The 7823-nt window shown below is 41.2% G+C and overlaps 1 long non-coding RNA gene across 2 annotated transcripts; it reads left to right on the top strand.

The window, feature by feature from the left end:
- Positions 1-838: 838 nt before the first annotated feature.
- On the top strand, positions 839-7373 carry LOC106977898 (uncharacterized). Of its 2 annotated transcripts, XR_008290328.1 has the most exons (6): positions 839-1340; positions 4273-4411; positions 5013-5147; positions 5357-5915; positions 6695-6796; positions 7176-7373. It is a non-coding gene; the product is annotated as an uncharacterized LOC106977898 (long non-coding RNA). The 2 variants fall into 2 exon arrangements; XR_008290327.1 differs by having other exon boundaries at positions 5013-5915.
- The last annotated feature ends 450 nt before the right edge of the window (positions 7374-7823 follow it).

The following is a 7823-nucleotide window of genomic DNA, read 5'->3' as shown; positions in this document are numbered from 1 at the left end:
AGAGAGAATCTATCACTATGTTTCTTGTTTGTTTGTTTTTTAATTTTTTTACATGTATGTATGTATTTATTTATTTATTTAAATTATTATTTCTTTTACTTTTTTTTCAACATATGAAGTTCATTGTCAAATTGGTTTCCATACAACACCCAGTGTTCATCCCAAAAGATGCCCTCCTCAATACCCATCACCCACCCTCCCCTCCCTCCCACCCCTCATCAACCCTCAGTTTGTTCTCAATTTTTAAGAATCTCTTATGCTTTGGCTCTCTTCCACTCTAACCTCTTTTTTTTCCCCCTTTTATTTTTGAGAGACAGAGCACAAGCAGAGGAGGGGTAGAGAGAGAGGGCGATATAGAATTCGAACCAGGCTCCAGGTTCTGAACTGTCAGCACAACTCTACTTTTGTCTGCCCATATCCTAACAGAATGCCCTCCCTTTCGCAGACTTTCAGATCCAGTGAAACATGCAAAGAACAGAGCATGGAAAATCAATGTGGGAAGAATATAACTTTTATTTATGTTATATATTGTAGAAAAAAATAGTATCAGTAAAAAACCATATTTTGGGGGTCTGATTTCTACCTCTTGATCTTCTGCAGCAATTGGTTCTCTGATTTAAAAAAAAAATCAAGTAATTAGCAAGCCATAAAATAAATGGAATATCTTTCCTGATTTTGTAGACAAACTGATGGGACCTAGGGGCTGTGGGTAAATTTTTGAAAACCTATCTTGGAAGACCAAGGTAGAACATCATATGTTATATCTCAAGCAAAATCATAATCATAATCATAATCATAATCATAATCATAATCAATAAAGGTAGAGGGGGAAGAGTTTTCCAGTGTAGCCAAGAGAAAAGGGCTATCAAAAGGGTTGGTTGGTACCTATGATTAGTATACTCAATTGTAGTGGTTAGTGATTTTTGTCCTGATGTTTGTTAGCAAAATGTTAATTTGCACAAATTCAAGTTTATTCTTAGCTGCTATTTGGCCCTTGGATAAAAGTCAGAATCACGTGTTCTCCTGTGACTGAGGTTTTGCTATGAAAAGCCTTAAATACGGTACTTAAGAAAACAGCCTGGGAGTGCCATCAAGATCTAAAAGCAAGTTCTGTTGTTAGTTTGTCCGTTGCTTCACTATCTCATGCAAGCACAGTTTATTCACTGTGGTGGGCTGGGTAGGATGACCCACAGGAAATAATGGTGACTACACAGAGTCGAAGATGATTGCCCAGTTACTCTTCAGATCAGATCAGACTCCTCAGTGGAAATGGTGTTAAAGAACGATGGCCCGGAGGAGCTCGCACCTCCCACTTCGTGCAGCTCTAGAGGGATGCAAAGGTAGGAAGAGCCCATCTTCTGTTCTCAGCTTCTAGGAAGAGTTCTGGGTTGAGCTGTTGGCAGGTGATATGTAGGAATGTGGGTCAAAAGTGTCTAGTACAGGCTGAGGTGTGAATGAACTTTGGGACAAGTTAGCCTGCTCTTGACCTGGCTTTAGAAGGCTAGGCTCTCATCTATGTGGGAGTGAATGTTCAGGCTGCAGAATTTTGCCTCCTTCAACATCTTCTTCAAAGGGAAAACATCAACTAACTTCCAGAATAAATGGAATCTGAGCCAGAGAAATTGAAGGAAGGGAAAGGGAAGAAGTGGCTGACTGAAGGTATCAGACAGAGCCCTCCTTTCCTAGTAAATGGCTCTGTTGTGTATATTCATGTGCAGGAGGTAGTTCAACACACCCTGGCTTCTCCCCGACCTGATTTGAGAGGGAAACTATGAAAGTTGATCATCTAAGGAAACTTTTGTGGCCCATTCTTTATTCTCTGTCTTGTGATAGAAAGATTACTCTTTCTGAGGTCATGATCTCACAGTTCGTGAGTTCAAGCCCCACATTGGGCTCTGCATTGATGGTGTTTAGCCTGCTTGGGATTCTGTCTCTCTTTCTCTCTGTCCCTCCTCCGCTTGTGCTCTCCCTCTCTCTCAAAATAAATACATAACTTAAAAAAAATTAAAAAGCTATTATTCTTTTTTGAGACACATAAGATCATATACTAGCATGTTGTGACATTGCCCCGTATTTATGAGCCTTAAACACACACAAAAACGGTCTGGGAGCTGATGTCATCTAAGGTCACAAGTTTAAGTTTTGTCTTCAGGATGTTTTGCTTAGACCTGGATCCTGATCCCTGAACAGAGAGCTGTCAAAGCTCTGTCAATGATCTTTTTTCTCAACAGAGGTAGTGAAGTTACTGCTCAAGTCTATTTATAATTATCTCTGTTCCTGTGGGAGACTATTCAGGAATGACCAATCTTTTTTTCTTTAAGGCTAAAGAATGAGAAAGAAACTGGGAAATATAAAGAAACCACACTAATTATAGGTCACATTAGAACTAGGGCAGAGCATATCAGACAGCACAAACAAGGGTGCACCAGTGATTTATTGCCACAGTAATGGTGCATAACAAACACCCCCCTGAAACTTAATGGCTTAAAGCAATAAACATGTATATTGCTGAAAAGTCTGCACATGGGTGTGCATGGTTCTTCTGAAATCCCCTGGGATCACTCATAAGAATGAAGATCAATAATTGCCATCTGATTGAGGATGACTTCAGCCAACATGAATGTTATGACATCTCGCATTTTCAGTGTCTTGTATCCTCAAGCAAGGTGACTCAGCTGTTTTCTTAGCCATGGCATGAGCTCAAGAGCCTGTGTTTTTAAAACATTTGCTGATATCTCACTGGCCAAAGTGAGTCACATGGCTGAAATCAGAATTAAGGGGAGAAGGAAATACATTTATTTGATAGTAGCTATATTTATATGACAGTAAAGTCATGTGGCACTTGTAGGAATGCAGGGAAGGGTAAAGAATAAGGGCTATCGCTGCAACAAATCTATTTGCAAGGGGAGTATGAGACAAAAGGACCTCTGAAGGGCGCCTGGGTGGCTCAGTCGGTTGAACGTCCGACTTCGGCTCAGGTCATGATCTCACAGTCTGTGAGTTTGAGCCCCGCGTCGGGCTCTGTACGGACAGCTCAGAGCCTGGAGCCTGCTTTGGATTCTGTGTCTCCCTCTCTCTCTGCCCCTCCCCTGCTCATGTTCTGTCTCTGTCTCAAAAATCAATAAAAACATTACAAAAACATTAAAAAAAAAAAAGGACCTCCGAAAACCATGTTGACTCAGCTCTGGCTCATCAGAGCTTTTTGTTGATCAGCACTATGCTTGTGGTATAGGGGAACATTAGCAAAGGCCAGTGTGCTAGGGAAATGTAATTCTCATTTGCTTCAAACACAGAAATGCTGACTGACATTGAAGAAGTGATATAATCCCTTTAAAACTAAGTTTTCTTACATGGAAAGTGAAGGTTCTCATTTTACGTAGTTTCTATTCACACGCACTTATAAATTCAAGATATAAACACTTATTTTCTTTTACTGTATCGTAGGCTTCCAACGGACAGGAATTGTGTGTGTTTTATTCATCACTATAGTCCTAAGCAACAAAACCTGTAACAGGGTCTGGCACATTTCATTGATAGACATTTCGTCAAAATTTGCTGACTGAATGAGTGGATAGTATGCTTGTGAACAAAAAGCATAACATATATCCCTTTCAGGACTCTCTATAACAATTGATTCACTTTCCATCAGTCATTTTTTTTTTCTCGAAGATATAAATTTAAGCATCCTGCATTAATGTTTACATTAAAATTTAATAATAATACATGAAAAATAATGACGCTGCTAATTATTTAGAATATACCAGTTCTGGGGCACCTGGGTGGCTCAGCTGGTTAAGCGTCGACTTCAGCTCATGTCATGATCTCGAGGTTCATGAGTTCAAGTCTTGCAACGGGCTCTGTGCTGACAGCTCAGGGCCTGGAGCCTGCTTTGGATTCTGTGTCTTCCTCTCTGTGCCCCTCCCCTGCTCGCACTCTGTCTCTCTCTGTTTCTCAAAAATAAATAAATATTAGAATATACCAATTCTAATTTTATATGTACAAATCTTTTGAAATCATATGGATGTATGGCAAGCAACAGGAGGTGGGTACCCCAAGCACACCGTTTTTATAGTTTCAAAGCCTAGGGCACGGAGATGGTAAAAAAAGACTTGCCCAAGTTTACACAGTGTGTGAGTGAAATTATAACTTAATTTAACTTACCGTCACACCAAACTTGCCTTATGATACCTTTTTCCAAAGGCTGTTCTTCGTATCTAGAATAAAGGGGTTGGAGAGTGGATCTGTTCTCTGTAAAATATTTACATTTTACAGCATTAAAGACTATGTTGATACACCCAAAGGAACAACTGGATGGTTTGGCCCAAATCCTCTCCAGAAAGACAACATCATCCAAGTAGACCAGACAGACAACCTGAAGATCTTCTTGAAGGGGGAGCCCCAAATACTGGGGGTGAGTGAGCTTGACCTCCAAGCGTCGTATTTGGGGAAATAGCCATTTCCAGAGTGGAGAACCGTTCTCCCTTTTGGCTCCTGAGGTGTGATTAGCTGTGTCATAAACTGACCTTCCTAGTGGCAGGAAATAGATTTTTTCAAAACCAGAGATCCGGAATCTGAAAGGAAAATGTGTTTCCCTAGTGACGGGGCTGGGGAAGAAGATTACCATAAGACCTTTAGTTTTTTTTAAATTATTATTATGTTTATTTATTTTTGAGAGCGAGACAGACAGACAGACAGACTGTGAGTGGCAGAGAGAGAGGGAGACACAGAACCCGAAGCAGGCTCCAGGCTCTGAGCTGTCAGAACTCACTCACAGTGAGATCATGACCTGAGCTGAAGTTGTATGCTTAACTGACTGAGCCACCCAGGCACCGCACCATAAAACCTGTCTAAACAGTCTTGAACTTGAGAAAACGCCATGGATTCCTAAGGATTTCATTCTGGGAACCCTTTCAAAACCAGGGGATGGGAGTTCTGTGTAGAGACCACAAAATCATCTTCCTAGAAGCCTGCATGCTTCATACTCTGAGCGTATCTTCTTTTTCACTCCCCAGGTGACTCAGATCCTGATTGGTCTGATGAAAGTGTGCCTGTTTGTTATAGGTCTGTGTTTTTATTCTTCTGACTTTCCCTACTGGTGTTATCCTCTTACCATGGTCTCAGGATATCCTGTATGGGGATCCTTATTTGTGAGTATGTTGGAATATCTCAACTTCCTCAGCGGTAGAGTTCACAAACATTCCTTCCAGCCTTCCCTCTTACAAACCAATGATGTGACCTGGGATTTTACTTCTTAGAGCAAAGTATGTGGCCTAAAGACTGGGGTTCTGATGACCTCTAGGGTACGTGGAAGGACAGGTGTAGGCTCACCAGGCTGAGTGGTTTCTTCCATTTTCAGTTCTTCTTATCTGGAGCTCTGTCTATTGCAGCTGGAAGAAAAATGACATTGAACCTGGTAAGTATGTTCCTGGGCCCAGAAGCAACAAGTAAAATCAGAAGTGCTGTATCTCAAGGCAAAAGAAATGATCTCTGATTCTCTGAATCATCTGGGCTCTATGGGGGTCATGGCAAATTCTTCCATAAGGAAACTGAGGTTTGACTTACCTTTTGTTTTTGTTTTTGTTTTTTGCCCCTATTGTCTGAAACTCCATCCTTGGGATTAATCTGTGAATATAGAATCCAATGCTTCAGCGGTATTCTCTTTTCTTTCTCAGACTTAGGAAAATTATTTGAGAATGTGTCTTCAACCCCTTCCAAATGAATGAAAGTTTTTGTGTTCTCCGAAGGGAGGAAGGAGAAGAAACAGAGGGTTGTAGGGGACACTGATCATTCTCTTCCAGATCAAAGGCAGCCTGGGAGTGAACTTGCTCAGTGCTGTTGCAGGAGTGATAGGGATAATCGTGTTAATAATAGAACTGACTGTTCTATTTGCACCGGAGAAAAAGTGTCTTATTCTTGTAAGTGTTTCTGAGCTGCTTTTATTTTCTGCAATTATATTTATATTATCTAAATGCATACTAGTGTGAGATGACTGTCTCCCAGTTAATCCTGGCTTATCACCATAAGTAAGATCTGGGACTTTGAGCTCACGGGGAGAATTTTCAGCCCCTTGCTGCTAGGACCTACCAGGACAGTTACCTTTTTTTTCTCTCATTCTTCTCTGAATGCAGTTATGTTAGAGAATTGATCATTAGGCTCTTTCTTTAGTCTCCAGGGTCAAGTTACGATGGGGGTGGACCGCTGGGCTGGCTCAGCAGGCTTTGTGTCATTTGTGGGTGGGTTGAGGAGAGTCAGGACACCAGGCCAAGATGCTCAGAGCCTCTGGGGGTGTGTGTATGTACAAGGAAAGGGCAATGATATCGCTTTCACAGACCCGGAGGTTCTCTGCTCTTTAGATGAGAAAAAGGTATAAATTCATACAGGGATGAAAATAACCTGAAGTGGACAACACAGAGAATCTCTAAGCCCAGAAAACTATGCAGACACATGTGATTTCATCTGAATTTCCTTGCACTTAATGAAGTTCCAGAATAGAACTCCCCTCTGCTATTTTAGGATTTGCTTTTCAATTTTTCTTTTTTGGTTTGTTATGAGAGGGAATTTACCTGCTTCCGTAGGGGAGAAGGAGTCAGATTGGAATCAGAGGATCCAGGGCCAGGGGAAGTATCCATCTGTTATTAATATTCCTTTCCTTTCCCTCTTCTCTCTCCTCATGGAATCTGGTCCTCCTTTCTAGAGGACGTTTGAGATTGTGATATTAGTCCTCTCCCTGCTGGAAGTCAGCATCGCTATCTCTCTCTCTGTATTTGGGTGCAAGGTGACCTGCTTTGTCACTCAGGTGAGTGTTGAGGACCTGATGGAGGGTTCAAATTTGTCACGTTTTTGTTTCTCTCACTGTCTCTCTCCTCCTCTCTGGACCAATGAGAAGGATAAGGAAGCAGAGTGATGGAAAGATAGTTATGTACATGAGTCATTCTTGAAACTGAAGGAGACAGAGGAATACACGGATAGAGCTATGGTGTATGTTTCCAGGAACCTCATAGGTCTTGCGGGATATCAATTTTTATCGAGTGAGGGATGTAAGGCCTTGAAGGAAGGGACATTTAATTTTCAGGTCCTAGAATATACAAAAAAGGTAGGCATCACCAGGATAAATGCGAATCCCTCTAGCTGAAAGACGATGTGAATAATGGTATATATTATTCTCATATCCACAGGTGGTGATTATCCAGTCAACCAATGACAAGGTGTCTTCAGCAATAGCCCCCCATGAACATATTTATGAGGAGCTGGAGTTCGAATAGAATAATTCTTGCTTTTGAAAATATTATTCATCGTGTATCTCTTTGCCTGCCAGGAAGTGTTCTCATCTGTGCACAGGAGCATAGTTATTACACAACCAAATAAAGTGCATTTTCTCCTCTATTGCTGCTGATTGTGGTTTTGAGTCCCAATCTCCCACTTCATCCTATTGCCACTCAAATGACTAGGATGCACAGTGTCATTTCTCATAACTTGTAAAGGCCTATACCACACATACAAAAAACTGAATAGACCATGGTTGTAACAGCTACCTAATATTTTTTAAGATATTAATTTTTGAGTGATCTCTACCCCCAACATGGGGCTCACATTTACAACCCAGGAATCAAGAGTCACATGTTCTACTGACTGGGCCAGCCGGGTGTCCCCAATTTTTAGTTATATAGAAGGTGAATATCCTCGTGTAAGCAGCATCCAAATCCATGAGTAAACACTACCAGTTTCAGACAATGCTGAATTCCCCTTTTCACTCACTAAGATCCCCAGCTTAACTGCTGTCTTGACTTTTACCACCAATATGAGTTGCATCTTTGAATTTCATA

Source organism: Acinonyx jubatus, chromosome D1, assembly GCF_027475565.1.
Source record: "Acinonyx jubatus isolate Ajub_Pintada_27869175 chromosome D1, VMU_Ajub_asm_v1.0, whole genome shotgun sequence".
NCBI classification, from domain to species: Eukaryota; Metazoa; Chordata; class Mammalia; order Carnivora; family Felidae; genus Acinonyx; species Acinonyx jubatus.
Note: the sequence above shows the minus strand (reverse complement) of the source record. Positions and strands in the feature narration are given on the sequence as shown.